This window comes from Lissotriton vulgaris, chromosome 9 (assembly GCF_964263255.1).
Source record: "Lissotriton vulgaris chromosome 9, aLisVul1.2, whole genome shotgun sequence".
In the NCBI taxonomy this organism is placed as follows: Eukaryota; Metazoa; Chordata; class Amphibia; order Caudata; family Salamandridae; genus Lissotriton; species Lissotriton vulgaris.
Window position 1 is genome coordinate 962,335,289 of NC_141697.1, and position 15,392 is coordinate 962,350,680.

General features: G+C 49.6%; 1 long non-coding RNA gene across 2 annotated transcripts in view; it reads left to right on the plus strand.

Annotated features, from left to right (window-relative positions):
• The window catches only part of LOC147692616 (uncharacterized), a 129,895-nt gene that overhangs the window by 84,995 nt on the left and 29,508 nt on the right, over positions 1-15,392 (plus strand). The gene's annotated exons all lie outside the window — the stretch shown is intronic.

The window sequence follows — 15,392 nt, forward strand, 5'->3', positions numbered from 1 at the left end:
GCAGCCAAGGTGTTAATAGTAGTAAGACGAAGACTGTGCTCTGCTAAGTGGGGAGGACAGATGCCAGTCATCTGAATGATTTCTGGATGACAGGGGATAGGCCAATTTATGTATGAGCAGACACCGTACAAGATTTGTGGGAACAACTAGACTCCACCCTATTGTTAACAGACCACGCAAAGAAGACAACCAATACCTGGTTTGATCTTATGACTGCTTTAAAGAAAAACACATTTTCATTTCTTCCAACCAGCCTGCGCTTCTCCATCGTCCATAGTACCATTATAAGTGGAATTGATTATTGTAATTCTCTTTTCATCCATGCACTTGAAAAGACAATAAAGTGTCTCTGAGGAATCCAAGCTGGAGCTGCCAAAATGGCACCTGGACTGCAGTGGAGTTCCTCCACCTCAAAAGCCCTTGATTTCTTGCACTGGTTGCAAATGAAAAAAGGAATTTATTTTAAAGTAGCAAGCTTGATGCACAAGGCGGTCTACCAGCAGGAACCATGCTTCCTGGCAGATAGGCTTACTCCATACCAACCAGATAGATTAACCTGCTCACCCTCTGTGCCTAAACTCCAGATTCCTAGGTACAAAAACCAAGACCCTGAGGTAGAGCTTATTCAGTGCAGGGACCCAAACTGTGGAATAGTGTACCAACACATCTTCGATTGATCAGGACCATTTATCATTAAGGAAATTCCTGAAAATGTGGCTCTACAGGCAGTAGTCTCCACTCTAGATAGTCTGGCTTATGTCCTGCAGTGCCAGGATACTCGTGGGGTTGCAGTTGCGCGTAACAAATGTCTATATTAATAATAATAACATATGCGAGTCATGGACTTAGGATCCATTTGCTGAGCAGTGTTTCCTGTGTACGCTGGGACATTTAAAAAAGATTGGAAGAAATTACACTTGATTTTCTGCCTTAATTGGGTAGGTACTCCATCACCATTTTCATCAGCACCAGGGGCCAGATGAAGGTAATTCCTATTTACCTACTCTTAAATACCGAATTTTACCAATTCGGTATTTAAGAGTAGGTAAATAGGAAGGGGACAGATGTAGGTAATTCTCATTTTAGAATTACCGAATCTGTAAGATTCGGTATTTACCAATTCGGTAAATACCGAATCGCTATTTCCTATTGATTCCTATGGGCCTTCAAGCCCATAGGAATCAATGGGAAATACCGATTCGGAATTTACCGAATCGGTAAATACCGAATCCTGCAAGGGTGCAGGGGGTGTCACTTTGACACCCACTAGCACCCCAATTACATGCTTGTGTGCCATGTGGCACACATACATGCCCTAAGGGCATGTCTGTGTGTCACATGGCACAGGTGTGCATGCACAGATGTGCATGCACACCTGAATTCGGTATTTTACCGCACAATAGGATTGTGTGGTAAAATACCGACTCTTAAAAGCCTGTGGCACTGAAAACGGTGCCACTTACATTTGGAATTACAGAATCAGTATATTTACCGATTCGGTAAATTACCGAATCGGTAATTTTACCGAATGGGTAAATATACCGATTCTGTAATTTTCAGCCCCCTACATAGCAAAACCCAAATACCGGTCGGTAACGGCCGAAATCGTCCGTTACCGACCGGTATTTGGGCTCCTACATCTGGCCCTAAGTCAGCTGAAAAGGTGACTCTGATGGCGGAGTCAGTGACAGCTTTGACATTGACATGAGAACACCGCAAGCTGCAGCCATTTAACCCCTTCGATGCACCAGTCGGCCAACGGCCGTTGCGAGCACTACCTCTGTAGTGCTGGGCAGGTCCGTTGGCCGACGCAGCCCCGCCCACTCAATAAAACCGCCACACCGCGGCGGAATTGCTGCGGCGGGTAAGTGGTTATCTGGAGTGATAAACCAGGGATGAAGACAAGGCTCTTTTATTTAACAGCACCAACTTAGTGACAATACTACATCTACTCTCACTAAAAGAAAAATTATGTCTCCTTTTGCAGCATTTTTAGGGGGGTTTAATTAAAGGAGACAAAGCAAAAGGAACACATATATTAAATGAATTTTAGACAAAATATATTCAAGTAAAATTAGAATTATGAGAAACAAGGTGTTCTTTTTCTCAGATCTAGAGCAAAGTGCAAGATACCCCAGAAATGCTCACTATCGAATACGCCTAACAGTCTGGGACCACGCAGCTGCTTACAGGCAGAAAGAGACTGAGCTCTTCCAAAGCACTGGTATCTCCCTTGGCTGATAGTCGGCAAAATGCAATCAAGTACACATAGCAGATAATGGGTCGAATATGCAAATATTTAGGGCATTATTCATAGTTGCTAACTTTTACAAGCCCAACAAGCTGCTCATTTTTCTGTGCATTGTATTCCCGGTTATGCAATTGGAAAAAAAACTACAAGTCCCAAAATGCAAAGAAAAAAACGTACATTGCAGCAGCTATTGAAGAATAAAGATATGTATCCTGTATCACAAGATGCATTCCATCCATGCACTCCTTTTATCTTTTCATAACATTTTCAAAAGATCGTTTTTCGTTGTCATGTAGTTTATTTATTGGTAACGAAGATTTTCAGTATTTGCATATTTATTATGAATATTTTATATCATATTCCAATATATGTTTGTTGCCCAATGCATTTCAAGCATATAGCCCTTCTTCAGGGGACTTCAATTATATCTTGATTAAGTTTGTTACAGCGCGGTGGATGTGCGAGAAAGTAAGTCGGTAATTTCCTCCAAAGGAAAGACGTATTACTTCATTTACTTAGGAGTGCGGAACCAAATTCAATTCTATGGCAGGACCGGAGGCTTTGGATTATGCCTTACTTTCTTCACTTTATTTCTCACAGCAGCAAGAAAAAACATGTAAAAAACTACTTTTCCCATGAACATCAGGGAAAAAAACAGGAAACTGAACAGTAAGTCCTTTCTCAGTCTCTATGCACCGGCAGCAACCATCATGCCTTGCAACCACTCCTTCTTCCTCTTTCTTCGCTGCTCAGCAGCAAGTTAAGTGGCTTTTTCTCTCTTCTCCTGGGTTGTTGTGGGATTCTGTGGGCGAAGCGTTGTTTGTTGTTGGCGCTGGTTTTGCGACCCCTACAGGTCCCCTTTGGCATCGCGGGACGCTCCTGCGCTCCTTACGCGATTGGCAGCCCCAGTAGAGTGCGGTGTGCTAGGAGCGCCGCTAGGGGGCAGCGCTTTCTCTGCGTCAGGCGTGCCTTACTTCGCGTTTTTCTGCAGCTTTGGCGCTGTCCCTGGCTACCCAGTGTTGACACCCTTCGGGGTCGAAATTAGGTTTCCTCTCGATTCTGACGCCCTGAGTGGGTTGTATTTGGTTTATTGAACACCCTCACCGGGTCGTAATTGGCGCTGGTGCGCAGCGCTTGGGAACGCTTGCTGGGTAGCGCCCTAGGAAGCAGAGGGCTGTGCGTTCCCTGGGCTAGTCCCGTAATTGTGCCTTTGGGCCGCCACATCCTCTGGGTTGCCCAGATCCATATTGCGCCCTTAGGGGTCTTGTTATTGGCTGTGCTGTACCTCTCTCCTGTGGAGCCTAATTTACCTCATCATGCAGGAAGAGTCAGGCCGGTACCATGAGGAGGACCCTCTCTCTTATGCCGCCTGGGATGAGGATTTCTACCAGGCGGTGGACGATTCCATTTATAAGGCGGTGGATCAGGCAATGGAACCGCTAGAGCAACGCCTAACGGCGCGTTTGGACGAGGCGTACGCGAAAATTGCGGCCCTCATTCCAGCACCGACTCCGGGCTCGGATCCTTCCCCGTCAGCGCTTCCCCCCCCCGCCTAAAAAGGCTTGCGTTGAGGGGATTGATCCGGTCGCCTTTGACAAGGTCCGGCACGCCTTCAAGGTGCTTGAGGAACCGATACCTGTTCCCGCTCAACCGGCGATTGCCGCTCCGGTTACTCCCCGTACCATGTCCCCAGAGCCAAGGCAGGATGACGAGTCCCCGGATTCGGATGAGGAGGAGGCCTGCTCTTCTAGATCGTGGCTGCCTTCCCAGCAGCCTTCTACGTCCGCTGCCCCCTCAGACATGTTGGACCCGGACGAAATCGTTCACCCGCGGTCCTCCTACTGGGTGCCGGGTGACAAGGTGGCTGCGTATGTGGCGAACCGTCTCCGTAAGCCGGTGGACAAGGACGCTCGCAGCCGTATTAGGGCGGAGTGTCCAAGACCTTCCCTAGAGGGGAAAGTGGCCATGACCCCTGATACAGATCCCAAGATGGCCACTTTTCTGGCGAAATTTGTGAAAGACCCCCGAAAGGGCATCGACCGGTCCTGGCGCACGTGCCAGGACAAGCTGCTTGACGCAGTGGGCCCCTTGACTAAAATCCTCGACATGGCGGAGGAGGCTAAGGTGTCGGGGGACGCCATTTCCCCAGAGGTGCTCTCAAATTGGGCGCAGCGGGCCATAGTGTTCATTGGTAATGCTAACTGCGCACTCTCTACTGAGAGGAGGAGGTCGCTACTAATCAAAATCGACCCCAAACTGGGTGACCTCGCTTCTTCGGAGGCGGGCGCCGTGGCGCAGGGCGGTTTATTCAGCGATTCTTTTATTAAGGAGTTGGGCAAGTTCGTTGCGACGTTTACGTCTTTGGACCGGGCCCAGTCCAACATAAAAAAGGTGTTTGCCCCTCGGGTTTTCGAGGGGGCCGGACGAGGCAGGGGCCGCTCGTTCGGCCGGGGTGCTCCCTCCGACAGAGGTCAAGGCTCCGGACGTGGACATGGACAGGACCATGGCTAGAAGTTCAATAACTTTTACCCCACCAGGGGTCAGAAGTTCAAAGGACGTGGTGTCTATCGTGGCCAACAACATGGTGGACGAGGTGAGTGTTCTGCCTTCTGCAACTTTACGGGTGGGAGGCCGACTGGCGCAGTTCTTCCCTGCATGGCTTTCCCTTACCAAGGACGCCTGGGTACTTCAGACGGTTCAGGGGTTTCAGCTGGAATTCCATGGCCGTCCCCAGCAGCCCCAGCGTCCGCGCCCCATTACCTTTTCGCAGCGCGATGCGGCTTTGGTGCGCGACGAGGTTTCCGCCCTCCTTCACAAAGGGGCGATTTGCGCCGCATGCGAACACCCGGACGGCTTCCTCAGCAATCTCTTCTTAGTTGACAAAGTAGATGGAGGCCGCCGTCCGGTTATCAATCTCAAAGAGTTCAACGAGTGGCTGGTTTACCGCCATTTCAAGATGGAGGGAATCCACCTCCTGCGGGACGTGCTGCGGCCGGCCGATTGGATGGTCCGTCTCGATTTGAAGGACGCCTACCTGGTGGTCCCGATTTTCTCTCCTCACCGCCGTTTCCTCCAATTCAGGTGGGACGGTCAGGTGTACGAGTTCACCACGCTGCCCTTCGGGCTCTCTTCCGCGCCGTGGTGTTTCACAAAGGTACTCCACCCTGCGGTAGAAGCCTTGCGGGCTCGCTGTGTCAGGATGATAGTATATCTAGACAATATGCTTTTCATGGACCAGTGCCCAAAGCGCTTGAGGGCCCAATTGCAGTTTGCAGTGGACCTGTTGCAGGGTCTAGGGTTTGTGGTAAACGAGAAGAAATCCCTCCTGGTCCCAGCTCAGTGCGCGACCTTCCTTGGTTTCAGCATAGACTCAGTTTCGGCTACCTTGAGTCTCCCCGCACTGAAAATGTGCAAGATTCGCCACGAGTTGCGCCAGACTCTGGCGAAATCAATGGTCTCGTTGCGGCATCTAGCACGGATTGTGGGCCTGTTGTCATCTTCGATTCAGGCCATCTTCCCGGGGCCGCTCCATTACCGGGCGATGCAACGGCTGAAGGCGCATCACCTCAGGCAAGGCCTCACGTAATCGCAGCTGATACCGCTGTCTGCGGAGGTGCGGGACGAAATGCGCTGGTGGCTGACGCACATGGAGGCCTGGAATGGTCGTGCCATATTTGGGTCGGCTCCCGACATTGTAATAGAGTCGGAGGCCAGTCGGGCAGGTTGGGGGGCCCGGTGCGGAGAGTTCTCTACCGGCGGTGCCTGGTCTCCCCACGAGCAGTCTTTGCACATCAACTGTTTAAAATTGCTGGCAGGCTCCTTTGCGGTCTAGTGCTGGGCCAAGGAGCGGGTGCAGTCGTGTGTTCTTCTGCGGATGGACAACGTGTCTGCGGTCCGATATATCAACCATCTGGGTGGCACCAGATCCAAGATGCTAGCGGATCTAGCGCGGGACTTCTGGCACTTCTGCCTGGACCATCAGGTCTCGGTCACGGCGGAGTATTTGCCGGGCCGCCAGAACGAGGTGGCAGATTGGCACTCCCGACATCTCCTGGATGCCAGCGTTTGGAAGCTGGACCCGGAGGTTTTTTCCCTACTGATGGCCCGGTGGGGCCCGTTCTCGGTGGATCTGTTCGCCTCGCGGCTGGACCATCAACTGCCGAGATTTTTCAGCTGGCGCCCGGACCCGTCGGCGGAGGCGACGGATGCGTTCCTCCAGGACTGGTCGGGCGAACAGGGTTATGCGTTTCCCCCGTTCTCCATGATCACGAGGGTGTCGGCGTTGTTGCGCCGTCAGTCAGCGCAGGTGGTGATGATCACCCCTTGTTGGAGGTCTCAAGTCTGGTTTCCGGTTCTTCTGGAACTTTCTTGGGATTTTCCAATCCTACTCCCCCACTCTCCTCGCATTCTCCTGAACCCGGACGGGAATCCCCACAGGTTGGTTCAGGAGGGTTCTCTGAGGCTGATGGCATGGCGGATCTCCGGCGTCGCTGGTCTCTCCCAGGCCTTTCGGGAAAGGCAGAGGATCTGCTCTCAAAGGCATGGGCGGACAGCACCACCAAGAGATACCGGTCTGCCTGGCACAGGTGGCGTCGCTGGTGTGTGCGACGGGGTCTCGATCCCGTGGGGGCGGATGTAGTCTATGTCCTGAATTTCCTAGCCGACCTGGTGGATGAGGGCTTGGCCTATAGGTCCCTCAATACCTTCCGCTCGGCAATTTCGGCGGGGCATGACCTGGTTCAGGGTTCCCCGATTGGGGAGCACCCGCTGGTTTGTAGATTGTTGAGAGGGGTTCACCTCTTGTTGCCCCCCGAACCGAGATATTCAGTCCTCTGGGACGTCAACAGGGTTTTGAATTTGTTTCTCTCCTGGCAACCGAATAGGTTTTTGTCCCGCAAAGAGCTTTCTGCTAAACTGGCAATGCTTTTATGCCTGATTTCCTGCAGAAGAGTCTTTGACGTGCGGGCGCTTGATGTTTCAGCGGGGACTTTCTCCCCTGAAGGGGTGTCCTTTACGGTCAGCAGGAGGACCAGGACCCTTACGAGGGTTATTTCATATCCGGCCTTTCCGGATTCCCCAAAGCTGTGTGTTGTGCAGTGCCTCCGTGCATATGAGGATATGACTGAGGATACTCGCCCTCCGGGTGAGCGACAATTACTGATTGCCCTACGAAAACCGTACAAGGCTGTTCTTCCCCAACAATCGCCAAATGGGTGCGTTGGGTGATGCAGGAGGCGGGGATTGACACGAAACAGTTTGGTGCTCATTCAGCTAGGGGAGCCATGGCCTCGAAAGCCTTTGTGCTGGGGGCTCGGTTGGAGGACCTGATGAGGGCCGCGGACTGGTCCTCGGACTCCACCTTCAAGAGGTTTTATTTTAAGCCAGTAATAGAAGTGGCTCGGCTTGTGGTCGATAAGCTTTGAACTGGCATAATCCGAAGCCTCCGGTCCTGCCATAGAATGAGAATTTGCCTAGCCTTGGTGCTGGTAAGTTCCAATTCTATTAAGGACTCGGAGGCGAGGATTATCCCTCCCTGGGACTTCCTGGAAGTGACCCCTCCCCGTATGGACCGTAAGTAATCTATTTACGTGGTTTTCATGCAATTGTTACTGGTACTGTTTCCTATCTGAATCGTATTTATGTACCTAATGTTCCGTGAACTAGAGTCCTGACTCCGATATTTTCTTCCAGGGACTGATGGACCGAAACAGGATGCGTGAAGTTGACGGACAGATTGCTTCGCGCGAAGAAAGAGGAAGAAGGAGTGGTTGCAAGGCATGATGGTTGCTGCCGGTGCATAGAGACTGAGAAAGGACTTACTGTTCAGTTTCCTGTTTTTTTTCCCTGATGTTCATGGGAAAAGTAGTTTTTTACATGTTTTTTCTTGCTGCTGTGAGAAATAAATTGAAGAAATTAAGGCATAATCCTCGCCTCCGAGTCCTTAATAGAATTGGAACTTACCAGCACCAAGGCTAGGCAAATTCTCATTCATTGTGTACAGCAGCTATTGAAGCACAGGTTTGGAAAACTTAGAAGGGTTGATTTTTAAAAATAATGCAATATATTTTAGAGACACATTGAATCTCATGGAAGACTGCATGTTTAGCACTGTACGGTTCATGGCATGCCTCTCAACTATTACTGGTTCAGATAGAAGGAATTTAGCATTGAATGAAAGAGATGCTCTTTTATTCAGTTGCTAAAAGACCCTGAAAAACCATTGTATGTAATCTGAATGAGAGCTCTGATGAGTTTGGTCATAGTGTTTCATGTTCATTTAGTTCAATCAAGGGTACAAAACAAGAAGCATTTGGATTTTTTACTCACTTTATGGATGTTCTTGATTAAACAAAACAACCTTTAGTTCAAATACAGTGTTTAGATCGCCACCCTCTGAGTCTCAAATTAGTTCTAAGGTTTAGTGGATCCTCGTATTACCAGGGGCGGCTCCTCCACTAGGGCGGAGGAGCATCGTCCCACTGCTTTCTCGCAGTGCGAGAAGCAGAAACATAAAATGGTAATAACTACCATTTGATGGTAAAATCTACCATTTGATGTTTCTGCTTCTTGCACTGAGAGAAAGCAGAAGTGTATGGTTGCGGTCGGGCGGGTTGGTGGGGCCCACGAGCAGGAATGGGCAGGGGAGGAGTGGTGTACCCAATCCTGAGTGCGCATGACTGGTTTGGTCAGCCCTCTGGGGCCGACAAAACCAGTCATGCGTACTCTGCCTGTCCAAGCAGGCTGCAATGCAGCCTACATGGAGAACATAGCCGGGCCTTTAGCCGCAGGCTGGGTGGCACCCCAACCAATCACAACGCTGCTTGCAGCATTGTGATTGGCTTCAGGGTAGGAGCCTGGCTTCCTGCTTCCTGTTCCGGGACCCGGCCGGCAAGAAGGTAAGCTTAAATATTTTTTTATGATTAAATTAACCTCCCCACCCCGTGTGCCACCCCACTTCCCTGCGAAACCCGCCAACCACCCACCCACGAGTCATGCCAACCGCGACTGCATAATAGTTCTTTTATTTGTCTGCAAAGGACGTGTGAATCGCCTGAATGTCAGTGTGCCCTTGATAAGATGCATTCTTTGAGCAAAGATGGATGTCTGGATCTTTAATTCAAATGTTTAATTTGATCCTGCACTCTTCTGACGAGGCCTGCTCTTTCATCTATACTGGATCATCAGATCCTGCTTGCTACCTCTGGCCCGCTGATGAGATAAGTTAATTTATCTATACTCGGAGCTCAGAACGCCCCAGTCCTCATACAATACTGATAAGACTCTCTCACGGACATATGAAAGAAAATTAGAGCCCTCTTGGTACATGATAGACTTTTCTTGACAAGTATAAGTTGATCGGATGACCAGATCACCTTGTAGTATATGTACTCGAGAACAGACGCATAGTATGCTTAGAAATGCATTTAGTCCCTGTTGGTTCCCTGTAAATCTGTTCACTGATCTGTAGTGCCATCAAGGCTCAACCCCTTGGAGCTAGTGGGAATCTAATAGGCCTTGTCATTGATTGACACTTGGTGATCATAGCCTCCCACAGTACATGTGCGCCTAATAATTCCTTCTGTACTGGGAACTTGGATCCCTGCTAATTCTCTATTGGCCTCAGAATGGCTTGCTCCTTGATAGGTTAATGATTAATAAATCCACCTGCATGCATGCAGGCTCGTGATAGATCTGCTCATTGATTGGTGCATGTATACCAGATCCATCATAGTGAATGCTGGCTTCCGATAGGCCTGTTAATTGGAAGGTGTGTGATGATTACACATTTCTTAATGCATGCAGGCTCCCAGTAGACCCGCTCATTGAAGTGCGCATGAAGATCAGATTCCCCTTAGCCAGGGCCACTGGAAATATGCCATTTTGCTGCCACAGTGTTTCCAAAACAATTATGGATTAGACGCATTGTCCACATAGTCCATCATCTGCTGCAGACAGTTACAAAAAAAATGGTCTCTAGATCAAACAGACCAAAAGTTACTAAAAATCCAGCAACATGCCTGCCACACAGTGGCAGGCGCGTTCCAAAGGTTCATTGGTCACATTTCTGTCGCTTTTTGCTACCTTTGGGTGTTAAACTGGTACTAATGAATTGAAACCTATGCCCAGAACGTGTTAACAAAGGTATAAATGACAAACTAATGAAGAAATACTATCACAAAATCTGCTACGTTATGCCATGTAGATTTCCATTTCTTACCGCATAATGTAGTCAAACCTGCCACATAATTTGGTCCTCCCCCGTCGCATAATTGCAGTTTCCCTGCCCTTAGCACACTCAGTTACTCAATCTTAGCAACCTGTTAATTAATCTCAACACTCTACTAATCACTAACATTGGGTTCTGGAGCTGCTGCCCAGCGTAAAGCGCTTCAACGCCTCGAATGGAGTAGTAAGCGCTATATGCATCTAGTTACAATTTTGATCTGTACAAGGAGTTTTTGGCTTTCTTCGCAGGCCTGGAAGCCTAAAACAGCATCACCGGATGTGCCAATTTGGTGTCTCTTGCGTAGGCCCTTGAAGGAGGTCGTACAGAAGCATCAATTTGACTGAAATCCCTTTATTTGCAGTCGCTTATGTTGGCACAGATGTGCGTCTTTCCTCAAAATACCGTTAATATTTTGGCTTGATTTGGGGGAGGAAGTGCCGTGTGGTCGGACTGCCAAACCGAGCTGCGGTTTCCTCGAGAGACCCCGAGTCAGGAACGGGAGGCTCACCAGATTGACGCCGATATGTCTGCAGTCGTCGGACGGCCCCACTTCTCCACGGTGCCTTTATCTCACTTCCTGCCACCGGGTGTTGGATGACACACGGCCGACCGCAGTGGCCCCGTCTGACTCTGCGCTGGCTTCCCGCCAAGCCTTCAAGCTAGAGCCGGACCGCCGCGTGTCCAGAAAGCCCCGGGGACATTTCCTACTTTCAGCTTGTGAGTTTTGTGGTCACTCCAAAAAACAGGGGAATGGCCAACATTTGCATTTACTGGCAAGGTTACCGTAAATAATGTGGTACGATAGCTTTTTCAATCGTGCGCAGAACGTGCGTGTGCTGACGTACTTCAAAACTCACTCACGCATCTAAGAGGTGCAGCTTTCCAGGTACAGCGGGGACATAGCAAATGCCGTTGCTGCAGTGGACGTGGCTTCAAGGCGCACAGAAAAGTAATGCGGATGTTTAGGAAACACTGCCATTAGTATAAATGAAGAAAAAAAACAAATATAATGGGTACATATGGATCATATAGTTCAATGCTCTTTTATCAATTCTCAAACCTGATTTAAGTAAAACATAGTGGGCCTCATTTATGAGGCCTTGCATCAGTTTTGCGCTTCCGATGCATCACTTTTTGTGACGCATCGGCGGCATAAAACATGCCTCCTGTTGCGCACTATTTACAAAGTGACGTATCTAAGCAGATACGTCACTTTGTAAACCCCTGCGCTACATTATACCTGCGTCAGGTATAATGTATGCAGGGGGGGCGTTCCCCCGCAAAAAACCTCGTAGAAGTGACGCAGTGAAACCTATGAGATTTCACTGCGTCACATTTAGGACGCCGTTGCGTCAAAATCTTGCGCCTGCCTCACAGCAGGCGTAAGACTGATGCAGGCCCTTTCACATGGGGCTTGCCCCATGTGAAAGTACGCATTGCTGAAGTTGCGTCACTTTTGTGACACACTCCAGGAATGCCTCTCTTTTGCTCTTACAGATACGTCTAAAATAATGACGTATCTGTAACTATTTGCGACATGATGCGTCGTACATTAAACATGACGCATCAGGTATGTTGCAAGGAGTGCGCACTGAGAAGTGACGCATCTCTGCTTTCACGCAGCGATGCATCATTTCTCATAAATGAGGCCCAATGTACTTACAGAGTTCACACGATCTATAATGACTACTTGTCAATACACTTTCAAATACAACTTTATTTCGTTTAGATCCACGGTTATTGTCAGGTTTGTAGTATACACAGTGCTAAAATATTCTCCCTCCCTTATAGACTTATGCAAATTAAAAGAGCTTTTCAAATTCACAAAATCAGGGGGAGAGGCATCAAGTGTCAGTCTAAACTTGCTCATGATCTACGTTTTGGTGGCAGACGGAAAGTGAGTTTTAAGATCATCCAAGAATAGAAGGCGAAGTTAGAGAAAGGAAGACATTGAAAATGGTCAACCGCACTGGGGCAAAAATCCAATTGATTCATCTAGGAACCAGGGTGCAGGGTGGGAGACCCTATGGCTTGACTGCAATATAAGTACAGGTACTTTCATGACCAAAGCAATTTTTACACACCAGGGGGCTTGTTGACCCATGCTATATTTGGAAATACGGATAAGATGTAAAAAGATATAGCCAGGAAAAATTTTACAAAGGTCATGTAATTTTTTATGCCCATTCATCTGTTTTTTTTCAATCTCGAGGATCAAATAACCCTACAGGAAGTCAAATTGGAAAGGGCACTTTTGGGGCAACCCATTTGTTTTGTCCTTGCTTGATAGATCTGCATGCAAATTGCCATGGCCATGGCTGATAGTCAATAAAAATGTAATCCAGCACATATAATTGTAAATAATGGATGGAATGTGCAAATATTTGGGCCATTATTCATAGCTGCCAAGTTATACGGTCCATGCATGACCAGCTGCTTCAGATCAGGTTTTTTCTGTGACTTGAAGTCCTGGTTTTGCAATTGAAAAGACAAACCTAAAAGTCCTAGAATGTAAAGGCAAAGCTGCAGGAGCAGCTAGTTAGGCAAGGACTTGGAAAACTTAGAAGGGCTCATCAGGAAAAAGAAAACAATAGGTTTTGAAGACACCTTGAAACTCACAGAAGAATGCACACAGTGCTTAATTTGAGTTGGAGGTTGACGGTGGAGGCCATCAGCACTTAATTTTGGGGACCAACACTTATTTTACTGCATCAGACATCAACAGGAAAGGGGAAAGCAAACACAATCGAAAGTCGAATTAGAGAAAGATGAGAAAACAGTTAGAAAGGGAGAAAGCAAGAACTTGCATGTACGTGAGAAAGGGGCAGGGAGTGCTTGGGTAGTGGATTAATGAGGCCTGAAGTGAATTGAAGACTACACAGCTTTGGTATTCTACGGGCTGGCATTTAGTTGCACCAGCTGTGGGCTTCTGACCAGAGCTTTTGGCTCCGGCACTCATTAATTTACAAATTAAGAACTGAATACATGTTTAGCACTGTTAGGTTTATGGTGTGCCTCTCAACTATTATTGGTTCAGAATTAAAGATTTTTGCTGTGTCAGAAAGAGCTGCACCCCTTTTTTCAGCTACGAAGAGACCTTGAAAGATGGCTGAATGCAATCTGAAAGACAGACCTGGGGGATTGCTCACCTGTGTTTCGTTATCACTGTAGCTGAAGGATTGCTGGACTGCGAGCTCGGTGGAGTAGCTCTTCCTCTTCCTTTTGCCTTCTAAACTTCACTCCTCGCGGAACCCGCTTCGCGGGTCCCGCATCGCCTCCGGATCTACTGGACTGCGGTGTCAGAAGTGCGCTGTTTTGAACTGAGGAAAGCCTGACTCGAACTGCAGAGGTTCAGCTTCTGGGGCGGTGGTGAGAGCAGGGCTGCGAGCGAGGGCAGGCGCAGGACTTCAAGTCCCAGGAGCGCCTGACCCTCGGCATTATCTTCAGCTGACCCGCTCTCCCTGCTGGCTCCTCCCCCGCCTCAGCGCAGCTAAAACCGGCAAGTCAGTTACCCTCGCTGGATTGCTCACCTGTGTTTCGTTATCACTGTAGCTGAAGGATTGCTGGACTGTGAGCTCGGCGGAGTAGCTCTTCCTCTTCCTTTTGCCTTCTAAACTTCACTCCTCGCGGAACCCGCTTCGCGGGTCCCGCAGCGCCTCCGGATCTACTGGACTGCGGTGTCAGAAGTGCGCTGTTTTGAACTGAGGAAAGCCTGACTCGAACTGCAGAGGTTCAGTTTCTGGGGCGGTGGTGAGTGCAGGGCTGCGAGCGAGGGCAGGCGCAGGACTTCAAGTCCCAGGAGCGCCTGACCCTCGGCATTATCTTCAGCTGACCCGCTCTCCCTGCTGGCTCCTCCCCCGCCTCAGCGCAGCTAAAACCGGCAAGTCAGTTACCCTCGCTGGATTGCTCACCTGTGTTTCGTTATCACTGTAGCTGAAGGATTGCTGGACTGCGAGCTCGGCGGAGTAGCTCTTCCTCTTCCTTTTGCCTTCTAAACTTCACTCCTCGCGGAACCCGCTTCGCGGGTCCCGCATCGCCTCCGGATCTACTGGACTGCGGTGTCAGAAGTGCGCTGTTTTGAACTGAGGAAAGCCTGACTCGAACTGCAGAGGTTCAGCTTCTGGGGCGGTGGTGAGAGCAGGGCTGCGAGCGAGGGCAGGCGCAGGACTTCAAGTCCCAGGAGCGCCTGACCCTCGGCATTATCTTCAGCTGACCCGCTCTCCCTGCTGGCTCCTCCCCCGCCTCAGCGCAGCTAAAACCGGCAAGTCAGTTACCCTCGCTGGATTGCTCACCTGTGTTTCGTTATCACTGTAGCTGAAGGATTGCTGGACTGTGAGCTCGGCGGAGTAGCTCTTCCTCTTCCTTTTGCCTTCTAAACTTCACTCCTCGCGGAACCCGCTTCGCGGGTCCCGCAGCGCCTCCGGATCTACTGGACTGCGGTGTCAGAAGTGCGCTGTTTTGAACTGAGGAAAGCCTGACTCGAACTGCAGAGGTTCAGTTTCTGGGGCGGTGGTGAGTGCAGGGCTGCGAGCGAGGGCAGGCGCAGGACTTCAAGTCCCAGGAGCGCCTGACCCTCGGCATTATCTTCAGCTGACCCGCTCTCCCTGCTGGCTCCTCCCCCGCCTCAGCGCAGCTATAAACCTCCCTCTAGGCACCGCAACGCGGGAGCACGCGGGAGCGCGCCGGGAGAAGCCCGGGACAAGGGCGGGACCGCCTGAGGCCGTCAGAGGCTGAAGTAGGCTGGGCTGGGCCCCCCTCCCTTTGATCTCCGATATTAATTAGTTTGACATTGTCACTACAGGCTTGTATTGTATCTTAGGGTTCTGAATTATATTTTATATTTGTTATTATTTATTACTGTTCTCCGTAATCTAGTCTCATGACGGCTAAAAAACTGCGTTCTGGACGCGTTTT